This window comes from Anopheles stephensi, chromosome 2 (genome assembly GCF_013141755.1).
Source record: "Anopheles stephensi strain Indian chromosome 2, UCI_ANSTEP_V1.0, whole genome shotgun sequence".
Taxonomy (NCBI): domain Eukaryota; kingdom Metazoa; phylum Arthropoda; class Insecta; order Diptera; family Culicidae; genus Anopheles; species Anopheles stephensi.
In genome coordinates this window covers 61,422,998-61,437,420 of record NC_050202.1, presented here as the reverse complement: position 1 = coordinate 61,437,420, position 14,423 = coordinate 61,422,998, and the positions used below count along the sequence as shown (strand labels likewise).

Here is a 14,423-nt window from a genome sequence, read left to right as displayed (position 1 = left end):
CTCATATGCTGCAACACAGACCCGTTCCGGCCATGGCTCTAGGTACGCAGCAGGAAATGTTTTGTTGCTCGGCCCAGCTCGCAACACAAAGCCCGCCTAATGCAGCAAAATTGGACGGGGGTTTTCCCCGTTTCGGGGAGGGGGGGTGTTATGGGAGAGTGTGTGTGTGTGTCATAAAATGTTAAATTTTCCTCCACTCATTTAGCAGCACATTAGTAGCCGGTAAGCGTGTGGATAGATATTATGCTAGTGCATGTAACCGGGTAATGGAATCCCCGGGGAATGTCTTCTGCTTTTCTTCACTCACAAGCTGGAAATGGTAAATGGGGGAAATGTGATAATGGGTTTCCTTTTTTCTCTTTCGTCTTGTGACTTTTTCCCCGTGGCTGGATCGACAGTCCTTCGTACTGGTAAACAGTCTGGATGAGATTTGAACCCTGGTCCTGCCGTGTCTACTTCGATTCTAAGATAATGTAGAAACAAAACCTTCTTTCAGTAGACCTAAATAGTTTTGGGAAAATTATATTAAGACCTTGGTTTGAGAAGGTCACATTCAAAAAGGAAACCCCGAATCGCCAATTTGGTATGTAAATATGAAAATTTAAATTTTCCCAAAATGCTAATCAAGCTGAAACCGAACGCTGATCCTTTCTACGATTCGTTGCAGCAATTGTGTATAATTCCGCCCAAAATTCATTTACCGCCAACACAAGATCTCTTGAATGGCCAGTAATAATAGCCAGTCTTGGGGAATTCTTGGGAAAACACGTTTCGAATTTTCCCAAATAATAAAATAACTTCTTATTTTTCTTTCTGGACCATATTCATAAAATGAAACAAAAACGGAAAGCAGTTTCAGCAGCCCCATTCCGCAAAGCTTAATTTATTGTTTCAAATTATTATGAAGCGACGCCATGAACGTGTCCTTTTTCGGAAGTACATTCATCTATAGTACTTGCCTCGTTTGGCTCGTTATTTTCACCGGTTCTGCATCTTGTACATGTGTGCTTTTTTTTCTTTCGAGCGAATAAAAAACCTTTCGCCAAGTTGAGGTCCTTGCTGCTGCTGCTGCTGCCAACTCAGGCGCGCACCGTAAAGGAGCCACGGCTCCGAACCGTATTAAACCTTACCAAACGTATGCAAGCGTGTAGATGTCACGCGAGATGGATGGGTGCTCCAGCGTTCGTGCTTTTCGCCGCTCCCGGCCATTTTTAACCCCTCCCCCAAACCCTTCGTTCCACTACAACGCCGTGAGAGATTTGATTATGACAAACCGGGTTCCTTCACAATATTATTCCCCTGTGGATGCTGCTTTCGTGGCACGGTTGCAGTTGTGGGACTGCCTTTGCACAGCGCTGCATTGGCTATGACTGCAACGATGACATAAAAGGCGAATCATGCAGTCGAAATTGCACCGAACCAAGGGGAGGGATTTAATATCCTTCAAACCGATCCTGGTGCAGAGGAAAAACAAAATATGGCTTGGATGTGCGCTTCGCGGGCATCTTCTTCCCTTTTCACACTGATTGGCAAAGGAAAGATGTCGAAAAAGTATCTAATTAAATTTCCGTACTGTGATACTAAACTGCTTGTTGTTTTCTCTTCTTTTTTCCCGTTTCAGGTAAGAACGATCGTTTGATGAATCGCGAATGAAGTGGTTCCCAAATCCGGTGTGATGTGGCTTCTGGGTGAGAAGTATTTGTTCCTTGTTAAATATCTTTCCTACTTTAAATGTTCTATTTCATCATTTGAATTATTTACAATAAGGATTCCTCGTGGTTCCAATACGATTTAAAAAGCATTTTAAGCATAAGTCTCCAATGATAGTCAAATACGAGAATGTCGAAACATTCCCCAAAAAATCCTCCTCCCTGTCAATAACATTGCTACTCTCGCCGCTCTTCACGCTCAATATGCCATTCAATTGGAACCACTTCGATGATATACTGCATCCGACAGTAAAAATTCACCCACGACCGCAGGGCGGACACACACACATACGCCAGGGGGACCGTAAGGCACGTAATCGTAATCCATTTGGATTAGCTGCTGCCACTTCACTTGACACGGCGGCTTAACCGGCATTTGGTTCGAAACAGTTGTAAGAGGGAAAAACAGCCATAGTACACACACACACGCTGCTTCTAGCCGTCGTCGTTGTCGTCGTCGTCCGTCGGGTTAAGAAGCAGCCATTATTAATGCTCGTTCGTTCATAATGGACATCACTGTTTCTTCAGTGGATTTTTTTTTTGTGGGGGTGGGGGGGATTCAGTTTTGGACAATCGACACCGAATTTGACCGCCGAAACCGCAGGCTTAAGTGCGGTCACATTATGAAATATGTGCTATGGCACGGGTATAAACGCTCGCTTGCATAGATTTATGCTGCAAATGTGTTATTTGCATCAGCGATTTGGAATGGAGAAATGCCATGAGAGTTATTTATTTTATTCCCACAATAATTCGTACTTTTAATATTCAAATTTGAATTTTTTTAATTGAATTTTATTACATTTTTTTGTCGCAAAAATTCCTCATAAAACGGAAACATTTGCAATGAAATGTAATTGAACATATGTAAAACCAATCTTTCTCTCACTCTCACTTGCCGGCTCTCTCACTAGCACGCTTCCTTAGCATATCTCAGCAATCTCTCTCGCTCTATCTCACGCACTTCTCCATTATCACTTCCTCTCACTTCGTTCACTCGCGAAGCACGTTCTCAGAGTACGCATCCGACCGCATGCTTTAGTACGCGTGAGCATACTTTGCAGGTAAGCATAAGTTCTCTTATGCTAGGGCCAAGGGAATCACTTCTCTCTTGCCATTCGAACGGTGCGGTTGTGTCCGGTCGGGCGTTCGAATCCGCTCGAACTTCCTGTGCGTGCGTGTGTGTGTGTTGATGGTTTTTTTTAAACGTGCTAACAAATTGCCGTTAAAGATCATTTGGGGTGGCTTAAGTTTGGTTTTTGAATACAAAAAAAAAAGCCAATTCCTAGTGTTTGTTTGGAAAAAAACAAAAATGCGGTGCCAAGTGCTAGAAGCATAAAGAGCATTCTGTTTGAGTGGAGTGTTGTGTGGAAAGCCGTTTTCCACGTGATCATGTGGTCAGTGAGCAATGTGTAAAAAGAAATATAGTTCCCTCGTCTAATACAACACGTTTTCCCATGATTCACCAACCCGCAGTTCAGCTAAGCTTGTGCTACGATTGCTAATGAACGATTTGTTCGAGCCAAAGCCAAAAAGTCGGAAACGAACAAATCCGAAATTAATTGATCTCGGCAAATGTGCGTGAGTGAGAAGAAGTCGAATTTGTGGCCTCGATGAATCATTTTCTTTCGATCGTGCGTGCGTGCGTCCGTGCGTTGTTGCGTACGTGAGTTCGTGCTGTAACGAAACGGTTCTGGAAGTGCGTGCTTTTATAGTCGAGGAGAAAAAGAGGAAAAACGGAAGTGAAGGAAAAATATTATATTTCAATAGTTTCTTTCTTACTCCACACACTCACACACAGGTTGTTGGAATCGGTATCATGCTGGTCTCGTAGCGAAATTTTAACTATACATTTATGCTGATTTGTTCTAGAAAGTGAAACTTGTTAGAAGAACTACAACCACCCTTTGGCACGTGATACTCTCGTTCGCTGTCGTCAATTTAACACACATTTTGTGTACCTCCTTTCAGAGAATTAGTAGCAAAGGCTACCGAAACACGCCACCAATCACTATTTGCTATGTTTGTATCATATAAACCTTCCTTTCCATTAGCAAATTTATTCAAAAATGTTTGCTTGAATTCGGTTTGTTTTTTCTTCCGAACTGTCCCACCTTTTTTTTAAAGGGGGGGCCTTATTTACTGCTGCTCATCAATATGTGCCATATTTTTTTCCACTTCGTCAGCGATCGTTCATCGTCGATCGTAAATTTAAAGCGTCCGTCTGTGGGACTGATGGTTTTTAGCTAAGCAATCGCTTACAACAAAAAAAACACTCACACACACGCACACAAAGAACCCCCAAATAAAAAAGAACCCCAGGCGTAATAAAATCCATCCCCGTGCAGCGGTTGCGTAGGGTTCTTTGTCACTTGCGCAAAGCAGCACCGCAAAACGCTTGTCTCGAGCGCAAGCCGGACGTACGAGCATAATTCCGTGTGCGTCTCATCCGTTTAAGGGTTGGGAGGAGTGAAAGTGTGTATGCGCGTGTGTGGAAAGGCGGGGAAAGAACGGAGGAACCGTGTGTGTGTGTGTGCGTCTGTGGCTGAAAATATGCATCAAACCATAACGTCTCCCGGCGGCGGTGACGACGACAACATGCGTGTGTGTCCCGAACAGCGAGACACCCTTGTTTCCCTTTGCCGGATTCGTCCCTCGCCGGTTCGAGACGAGAGTATGTTGAACCTGTGGCAAACAGGGACGTCCATTTCGTTCGAACCAGCTGACGCGCACGACGCACGTCCTCGCTTACGCAAACACGGTTGTACCTGGATCGTGTGCGTGGTTTTATTAAGAAAAATATTTTACGGAAATTTAAAAATCGTTCCAATATAATTAGACTGTTTGGAGAAGATTTTTTCTGAAAGCTAATAAACATTTTAGCTCAAACAAGCATCTATTTCAATCAAGCAGCTTAGTCCCTTTTTTCCCATATCGAATATTAGTTGTTTCTCCCCTATCACAAATCGCACCAGGATATTTCATTGCATTTGAACACGTGCGTCTGTGTGTGTGAGTGTTTCCACTAGCAACAACAGAAAGGATGTGTGTGTACCGATTACAATTACCCATGTGTTGGTGTAAAATCAAGAAAGTCTTAATCGAAGCAGTCGTGCGCTGGGGTTGAGATTGTCGGATTTTCCATCCTTCAGTTCCGTCGCGATTCGGTTGGTTCCTAGTTGAGGCACGGAAAATGTAACACCGTTTTTCCTGCAAATATTTGTTCAGCTTACAATTGCACATTTACGTGTGATAGTGTTCGTTGCATCGAATTGCAATCAAAGTGTGAGTGTGAGTGTGTGTGTGTAACAAGAATCCGTTCTGTTCCATTTTCGTTGATTAGAAATTCCGGCCAGTGATCATTTTACGTCAGCATAAAAACAGGTTTTCGCAAAAACCGACGATGGATTATTATCCTTGATCCTGTTGGTGTGATGTTGAACAACAGCAAGATGTTTTAATACGAGTGAGAATTAAGTGATAACCAGCCCTGAAAAAAGTGATATCCTTTCCCGGGTGACACATCCGGCAGATTGCCGTCAGAAAAAAAACAGAGGAAATTTGCTTCTGGTATCTTAGAAAATTGATACCCGATCAAAGACGGACACAAAACCGCCCGGTTTATAGAAGAAAACAGAGAGAAAACAAGCCGACCCCGGCGCATCAACAAAACCTTTCATCGAACGAACCGTCATCATCATCATAATGGGCCGCCTGGAAGCGGTAACTGGGCCGTGCGATGGCGCTTTTGTGTACGTATTGATTTACTGCCACTGCTGCTGCAGAAAGTATTCTTCCAGTTCCTCCCTTTTCCGTGTTTGCTTCCAACAATATCCCAACTTCCAACAACGAATGTCTGCGCCTAACAACGACTACGACGCTGTAATAGCCACACGTCAATCAGCAGCAGTGAACTACTAGAGGGAGAAAGGGCGAACAGAGCGCACCCATGAATTTTTTTTGCCCACTTTCGATTCGGGCCCGATGAGCCTTTGCCTTCTTCAAGTCGCAGGAAACGTCGCGGGTGTCTTAACATGGCAAGCTGGCGTAAGTCAATGGCCCACAACCATCCCCCCCCCTCCCCCAGCACCGATAGGGTAGCAAATCGATTAGGGAAAAGGCGTGGACAATTCGGCGATTGTTTCGTTCTGTCTCGTAAGCTTCTAATCTTTATTGGTTTGCTGTGGCAGTTTGCAGGAAATGGTCTGCCTGACATGCTACACGCAGGAGTAGAGAGGGTTTGTAAATTAATTTTTGCCGTGATTTGTTCACGTTTTATTCGGGTAAATTATTTATCGCTGTTACACTCTCCTGGGACATGTTTTATTTTTAACTCTTTTCGTTTGCTACCGATAGTCGTTTTGTGCTTTTTATAGTTTTCTGTTGTTGGATTAATATTTTATTCCTGTTTCTACATATGAATTTATATTTTATGTAGGCGTAATTCTATTTCAAATGGATTCTTTACTTTATTTAATTAAGAATTATGATAATTATTCTTGATCTTGTAGACCTCATTATGATATATTTTTTTTATTCGCAACATCGCCGGTCGTCATACGGCAGGACCGGGGTTCAAATCCCATTCGGACGGTTCCCCCGTAGTGAGGACTTACTATCTAGCTACCTGCTATCATTAAGTCAAGTAAGCCATAAATGGCAGGCATGACCTAAAAGGTCGTTAAACCAAGGAAGAAGGAAAAGGAAGAAGAATAAAATCAAATGGAAAAAGAATTTAAAAAAATATTCAGAATATTTGCTACCACAAGATCTTCTTTGTTTTATAGTGAAGAAATTATGAAAAAAGAAATGTTCACCTTTGTTCGTATCGCAAGTTCTCTCCATTTTCCCGTCAAGGATTGTATGTGATTCAGCAAAAGCCTTAAAAAAGTATAACGGAAATTATGCTAAAATATTTTAAAACATTTATTTTGTGCATCAATCCTAATATTTATTGTTCTGTTTAATTAGTAATAATTGGGGCGGTCCGGTGGCCGAGGCGACAGCGGCGCCGGTCTTCACACGGCAGGGCCGGGGTTCAAATCCCATCCAGACCGCCTCCCCGTACGAAAGGCTGACTACTTTTCTACGGGTAAAATTAAGTCACAGAAAGCCAGAAATGGCAGGCCGACACCTCTCGAGGTTGTAGTGCCACAGAAGAAGAAGAAGAGTTTAATTAGTAAATGAGTTTTGCGTATGATTGTGTTAACATTTTTAATTTATTTATGTTTTTCGCTAGGCAGGGCCTCACTTGTTAAAATTGTATTTTGTTGAGTAAAACCTTTCAAAAAAGTTTATCACATCTCCTAAAACATGGAGAGACATTTTACTACTAAGTTTATGAGAAAATTGAGATTTAGGCTTACTGTACTCAATTATACTATCACGATATTTCCATTTCATCACAAATTTCATCAGTAAAGTGACTTATTCAGTGCTTTAACATAATCAATATTAAACACAAATCGCTCAAAATGTACGTACCAAGTGTTTAAGCGCTTCCACTTCCAATCAAATCTAATCAAGCTGGATAAACAAAAAATGTACAGATTTTTCTTCGTACATTCCAACCATTCCAGCGTCTTGCTCTTCTACCACACACGTTGCTGAACCGAGCATAAATCCCTTAAACATAATTAAACATGTAAAAAGGGAAAACAAAGGCCACGAATGTCCATCACTGATTGGTCCTGTAAGAAGTTTCTATTGGTCCATCTGGAAGTATAAAGAGGAAAATGGCTTTCCCCCACTCACAGAGACGGCGGGCTGACCTGTTGTGAAGGTGGGAAATGCAATCATAAATAAACATACACCATTGCGCTCCCAACGACTCACACCAGCTCAATTTGTGTTTTGCGTGGCATTTGCTCTGGCCCAAATCGCCACTCTCGCCCAAGAAACGAATAAACAGCAGATTCTGGTAATGTTGACCCTCATTCTTTGCCCGTTTTATTAACTGCTAGGAACGATAGGCAGCAATCGCCGAAGTATAATCATCCCTTATGGTCCCACATGAAACGCACGTTATTGTTGATGCGTTACAAATCAATAAATAATCACCACCGATTCGATTCATGATGATGAACCATAAACTTGTACCGCAAGCAAGAAACATACACAAACATCAGGAGAGCGAACGCTTTCAGTTTTCTTCCGCAGTTAATGCTGCAGAAATATTATTACACATTCAAATGCCACAACAAAGCAACGAAAAAAAAGGCCCTTTCCACCACCCATCGATCGATGCAAATCTGTCTGGGTCGTAAAAAATAAGCGCATCTTGTCGTTATATACACACACGCACACAAAAATGGCAATTTAAAAACAATCAGCTTCTCCCTCTTGTCTACAGCTCACCAAGTCCAATAATATCGGTACATTATTTTCCACTCGACTCGGCGGCCAACACATTCCATTCCATTCGCCTTCACTGTCCCGAATGCTCCACACAGCCGCACACGGCCACGTGCATCCAACGGTTGAGAGTTCTCACAGTTCCAAATGCAGCGAAAAAACTCAGAACCGAAAAAAATACACCCGAAAGATGTGTATCGAATGGCTCCTTCCGTGCGAGAAGGTTTCAATTACCAGCGTGAGCACCGGATGAAGCAAGATTTTATTCCGTAAATATGGAAGAGGGCGGAATATTTTTAGACCTGTGCAATATCCCTCTTTTTGGACGGTACTGATTCGCGCGTGTTGAAAGAAGCATTCAACGTGCTACGGTAACTAAACTGTACCATTATTCCGTCCGACCATGGGTCTACGATAGGCCACCCGTCCGAACGGTTTCATCTGTTTCCGAGTGCCCTTTTTATTTAAAATTTTGCAACACACGTACCACGATCATTATAATCGGGGAAAGAACGGACCATTTATACCATTGGTGACAATGTCGCATAAAGTGGGAGGACTTTGCCCACTGCTCTCGGCCAAAACCGTTTTCACTCCATTTTGCAGCTTGGCAGAATGGCTTGCACGAGTGAAGCCACGCTCGGTGGCGCCAACAAGAATAGTAAAATGGCGACCCACCGTCTTTATCGTCTTGGAAACCATCATCAGCTGTCACTTTTCTAGTTTTGTGAGCTAGACACACCATATCGTTTTGGCGTGTCGTTCGGTACAACGCCCGCCGATCGTTGCTAGTCTGGCGTCCCTAGTCGCGTACCAAACCAAACGCGTTGATCTTTCATTTACCCTTGCATTTCTGAACGTTCTGATTTCTTTGTAACGCGTGAAGCTTCATGAAGAGTTTCTGCTTACCACGACCCGAGACACGAGACACGCCTTTTTGAACGCTTTTTTCGACGGTTGCGGTGACAGTTGCGAATGAAGCGTTCAGCGCCAGAAAAACGCACAGATCAAAGTGTGGCAAGCAGAAGCGTATTTTCATTTGCGGAAATAGATTGCCATTTTCCACCGGCGAACACACGAACGCTTCTTGTGCTGAGAAAGATTTAATTGAATACCGGGTGCGTCATTGCCGTGCACTCGGTGACGGTGAGCATGTCGTTAGCGAGTCTCGTGCCGCGGCACAAGCAGGCAAAAGATATCTCTTGAAGAGTGTGAAGTGGATTGATGTTGCTGGGGGATGAAGGATCCTTTCGACCATGCTCTACGATGCATTTTCCACTCGGAATTTCTTTCTTGTCTTGAAGGAAGGCATTGGAGGAGAAGTTTGTGGCACTGAGTGTCTCGTGAAAGCTGGAGTTTCTTTTGGCGGGTTTTTCAATTTTAATTATTTTAAACTTTTCGATGCCACTCAATAGGTTGACAGCCCTTCACGGGGGTTTCTTTTAATAGAGACCGTGTTTAATGTCTTATTGAACTATAAATTAATAAATGAGACAATTTTTATTTTGATTTGTGTAAGCAATAATCCACCAATAAATTATATTTAAATGTTTCTTCCTTTTGCAAATTGTAAAGAAATCGTTTCCACAAACCGACCCTTGTCGAGTGTATACTCATTCCATTGCATACCTTCAGGCGCATACACACCCAAGACACGAACCATTTTAAATGTTTCTCGCGTAACTCAACTGTTTACTAACGAATCTGACTTATTTCTTTTCTCTTTACTGAAAAAGCTATTACATCCTCCTTCAGTTTTATTCCACTGAAATAGCCGAGTGGTGGAGGTTAACTAAAACAAGTGCAAATACGAAAAAGAAGCCCTCCTTCCTAGAAAGTTTAATTGCACTTGCCAGTGAGAAGTGTGCGTCTGCAGTTAAAATGTAGTTTGACACTAAATCCCTCTCCCTCACGACGTTCGGTTTTCTTTTCATTTCTTTTCTATGCTTGCCTTGAGCTGGTATAGCGTCTCACGGAAACCTTATGAATGATTCAGAAGAAAAGTTGAAAATTGATCCTTACTTAACGTCGGTCGCATCGTCGTCCGTTCAATAGACAAGACTTTGCTATGCAAATATGCTACAAAGTTCCCATCGAACTTCATGTTTTTCCGCGGACGTGATGATGAAAAACCACGCTACCATCATCGTTGGTTCATCGTTCACTTTCCACTTGCTCCATCGAATCTGACACGAGTAACACTCATTTAGGAAAAGGGCATATCAAAGTTTTTAACGTTCAATAACGTTTTTCATATGGATTTAAAATCCACCCACGATGCACTTTAATCTGCACTGCATATGCTTGCGGTACGGCTCCGTTGACAATATGCTACGGTGCTCTTACGCGATACGATCCACCCAAAGTGGAACACCCCGACGTGATAAAATAGATCCTTTACGATCGTGGCCCATCGTGACGGTGACGTTGGGCTAGACGCTTGCTGCTTTAATCTCGGTTGGCCCATAAACGGAGCGCTAGCGCGCTTTACCGTACCATTAGCCCCGATGCGGCCGGCGTGCTGTGGATTGCGAATGCACACAAGCGCATACTGCAGTAGCATACATTTCTGACGGTTCCGGTTCCGGTTCGATTAACAGTTCTTCCGCTTCGGTTGCCGGCATGCAATACTGCAGCGTGTAACAACACTTTCGTGCGAGCCCCGCCACTCGTCCTGAGTATGGGAATGGAATGGGAAATGATTTTATTTTTCCCCACCACACAGCTTTGCCGAGCATGTAACCGAAGGCACACCCAGTTGTGTGGTGCTTGGTTTTGCTCAAGCACGATGGAAAGGATGGTGTATCCTTGTTTATAGCTAACATCTCGCACTGCTACGGATACGGATTGGATTTAATCAGTTGCCTGCGAGTGCTACCATGCTTCGGAAGCGTCGTGTAGCGAACGCATTTGCAATAAATTATCCGAGCTGCCGGGACAGACAGAGAGAGCGAGCGAGAGAGAACGTAAAAGCTGCACCTTCGAGCTAGTAACGTCCATAATCTTTGGCCCCATTGTCGAACTTCTTGAGCACCAAAGTTTTGCCTGCTGCAGCATGAACCGATACTGTTGTTTCGGTTCGGCAGGATGCACCGATGCAATTATCGTAAATTTCAACTTTACGCAAAATGTTCATCCTTCGAGTCCCGCCTTCCACGATGGATAGCGAGCAGATGCACACGTGCACGAGCAGAGTTTACTTGCGAAAGCTTTCCAAGTTTTTCTGTCGATCGAAAAAAGGGGCAAAACTTACAAGATACACGCTTCCCAACCCTCCCCACCCCAATGGAGGGGGGTCCCTCATTGTGTGTTTTTTGGGGAACAAAAGGTAACAAATTTTCCGTACCAACAACTCGTTCATTAGAGTTTCCGCATCGAACGAGCGCCCGCAAGGTAGGCAAACCGCACCACAGCACAGCACGCTTGCTGGATAAGGGGAAAACTGTGGACTGGTTTTTCGCGTTATGGCACGCGATACTGTGTGCCAATTTAGTGCCAAAACACTCTACCAGCTCCCTCATCCCCTTCGTCCCACTCTCCTTCAGCAACCCGCTTCCCCTACGACCATTACTTACCTGTTGGTGTTGGCAGTATCACGTAAATCAGGTTGATTAATTCAACAACTCTTCCATTTATGACGTTCGCACACCTTTCACTGTAAACCTTGGTCAGGAACTGCTTCCGAAGCCATTTGTTTTAAGTCGTCCGTTTTTGCAGCATTCACATTCGCCGAGGCCAGTTGTGCAACTTGGAACAGTTGGCCAAATTTATGCTCTCTCTCTCTCTCTCTCTCCCCAGTCGTGCTCCATATTGTGGAATATTTATTAACTACGATCAAGGAAGGGATAAGAACTTTGGCACTGTCGGTGTGCCCTACTTGCCCTTTTCGCAGCCGAGCAGCCGCATAGTCTCGGTGGATCAATTGGTTGATTGTTTGATTTGCATAAAATGGCTCCAGCTGAAACAAACAAAGGGATATTATCCTTCCTGCTTTCAGGTTGCCTGGGTGTTTGCCCTTGTTGCAGGATTGATTTGGGTAGGTCGAGATGGATGGGCAGGTCGGAATTTGACCACCCGCCACCCTCCTTTTGTTCGTGTGATGGTGATGGATAGTCTGACTCATCTCCAACACGTCTCCAACAGAGTCTGGTGCATTCTTGGGGGTTGAAGGGTTTTGTTGTTCGTTCATCTGTTACATTACTTATGCAACCGGTGAATGAACAACAACATTCATTCGAATCCTACCGCTAGGGCAGGTCATTGCCACAATGCGGTACTTTTGTTTCGCATTGCTTTTTGTTCCGAAATTGCTGCAAAATCCATCTGTAGTATTCGCCTGGCGATGGTTGTCTTCCGCTGGGGCGAGAAAGGTCAGCAACCTTTCTACTTCCCCTTCGTCTGGGAGCAGCGCCAAATAGCGGGGCAAACAAAGCATAATACAAACAGCAAAATTCAATCATATTCCTTCATCGCGAGGGCAGCTCGGTTTAAGGCACGCTAGCTCCGGTGGTATGTAATACCTTCCTTCGCAATCTGCAATATTTAATCTCGCGTGCCTGAGTGTGTATGCCTGAGTAGAAGAACTCTCTAACCTTTGCAATCTAAGGGAAGCATATGCTGTGCCCTACGCTACCTTCCAAGTTGACGAATGGAGCTCGGGAAAAAAGGCCAAAAACACATCCATCAGGACAAAAATGCGGGATGTACCGGAAGAACCAGAACATTAGAATCCTGTTTTCCAGCTCACGCCAGTTGAGCTGCATCTAAATAGAGTTGTGGCGCAGTTTTTTTTCCCCTTTTTTGTTGGGTGAAACTACTGAACATCCCCGTGCAGTGAGCGTAAAGTTTCATTGTACCCTACCGAAAATGTCATTGTCATCGTACAACGTCAACACATCCCGCCACAGGATGTGATGTGATGTGGACCAAACCCACACGAGGGAAAAAAAAAGAGTTGACCACATAACAGTCAACCATCTCCGGCTGGTGTTTTGCTGTGTCGCTACAAAAAACTTCAACAAAACTGCTGATTGTACCATTAATGGATATTTCCTGTAACGGTTGTTGGACTTTTTTTTTTTGTTCTGGTGATGTAAAACACTTCTGGTAATGTAAAGTGTGGTGGAAGTTTATTGGAGCTCAGTAAAAAAAATAGACTTTGACATGAAAGGATTCGAAAGAATATTTTTCGTAAATCGTTAACCTAATCACTAGTACGATAAACTTGTACTTCAACGTAGTCCCGAACGCCCGTTCTGCAATGGACAATGGCTTTCTGTTCTAGATTGGTCCGTCCGTCCGTCCCGTCTATTGCCAACTATTGGGGGAATGGATCGGGGGTAGTCTTTCAACCGTAATGATGATGACTCCCATGAAATATCTCTACCGTTGCGTCAGGTTCTTCTCTTGGGACATTTTCCGCCCGTTGGGCTTCCAGTGTCCAGTGACCGGCTCCGCAGAGCGATAGTCACGCTTCACCGACAATAGCAAAACACGTTATACTTGGCACGCATTCCGTCCTCTACGGAAGGTGTCATTGTCCTTTGCTTCCCATCCCGATCATTCCCATCGGACGTCTCGTCTCGAAGCCTGTCGCTCGCTCTCCAGTGGGAAAAATATATCAATTTACTGTTCAGTGCAACGCTTTTAAGATTTCCTCGGGGGCAACCAGACGAGGCTTATGATTTGTCAGCGAGCATTTCATGATTAAAATTTCCTGCTCTTTTGTTCTTGCTTCAACACGATGTCTAGTACAGTAGTACTGTTTTACTCTTATCTTCGCAAATGTTCGCACAAAACTCAAACAAATGAAGTGATACGAAATACGGAAACCGTTTAATAATCTCCACACCGAACTAAACTAATCTTGATAATGAATTGGTAAAACTACATCACCACAGTGTGATTTATCATCTTGTCGGCTGTCTCTACTCGGCCGGCGTTGAATAGTTGACACGTGACACGGCACGTGACTGTTAGGGAAGCCGAGCGCAACTTCGGCCTGAGCTCAAATACCCAATGCGTACCAGCGCCTTTACCGAAATAATTGACGGCTTGTTCGTTTTCCAAAAGGCAAGATTTCAACTACATCGTACCAAATGTAATGCTTTTTCCTTCCATTACTTCGACTGATCCGCTTTTCATCGTGCGGCACAACACAACAACTGTCCTGGGGCGACAGAGTATGGGACGGGCGTTCCACAAGATTACATCTCGTTTATCCTAGTCAGTCGGTTCGTAGCTCGAGAGGCAATTTATTTTTTGTGACTTCTTACCATAGCCTGCCAGCAGGACAGACAATGACCAACTCGTTCTTCTACTAGGCTACCACGAACCACGGCGAATGTAAGCAGTGCAAAA

At 43.9% G+C, this 14,423-nt stretch overlaps 1 protein-coding gene across 15 annotated transcripts in view; it reads left to right on the top strand.

Moving 5' to 3' along the window:
- LOC118506569 (uncharacterized protein CG43867) overlaps window positions 1-14,423 on the top strand; it is a 176,990-nt gene that overhangs the window by 146,921 nt on the left and 15,646 nt on the right. Inside the window, exons 1-2 of one of the 15 annotated variants that reach the window (XM_036043903.1) lie at window positions 2,824-3,106; window positions 5,053-5,461. The exons of 13 other annotated variants lie outside the window; for them this stretch is intronic. The gene's annotated coding sequence lies outside the window, so the exon portion shown is untranslated. Of the gene's footprint in view, window positions 1-2,823; window positions 3,107-5,005; window positions 5,462-14,423 lie in introns of those variants that run through there. One more of the 15 variants, XM_036043904.1, reaches the window with a different exon arrangement.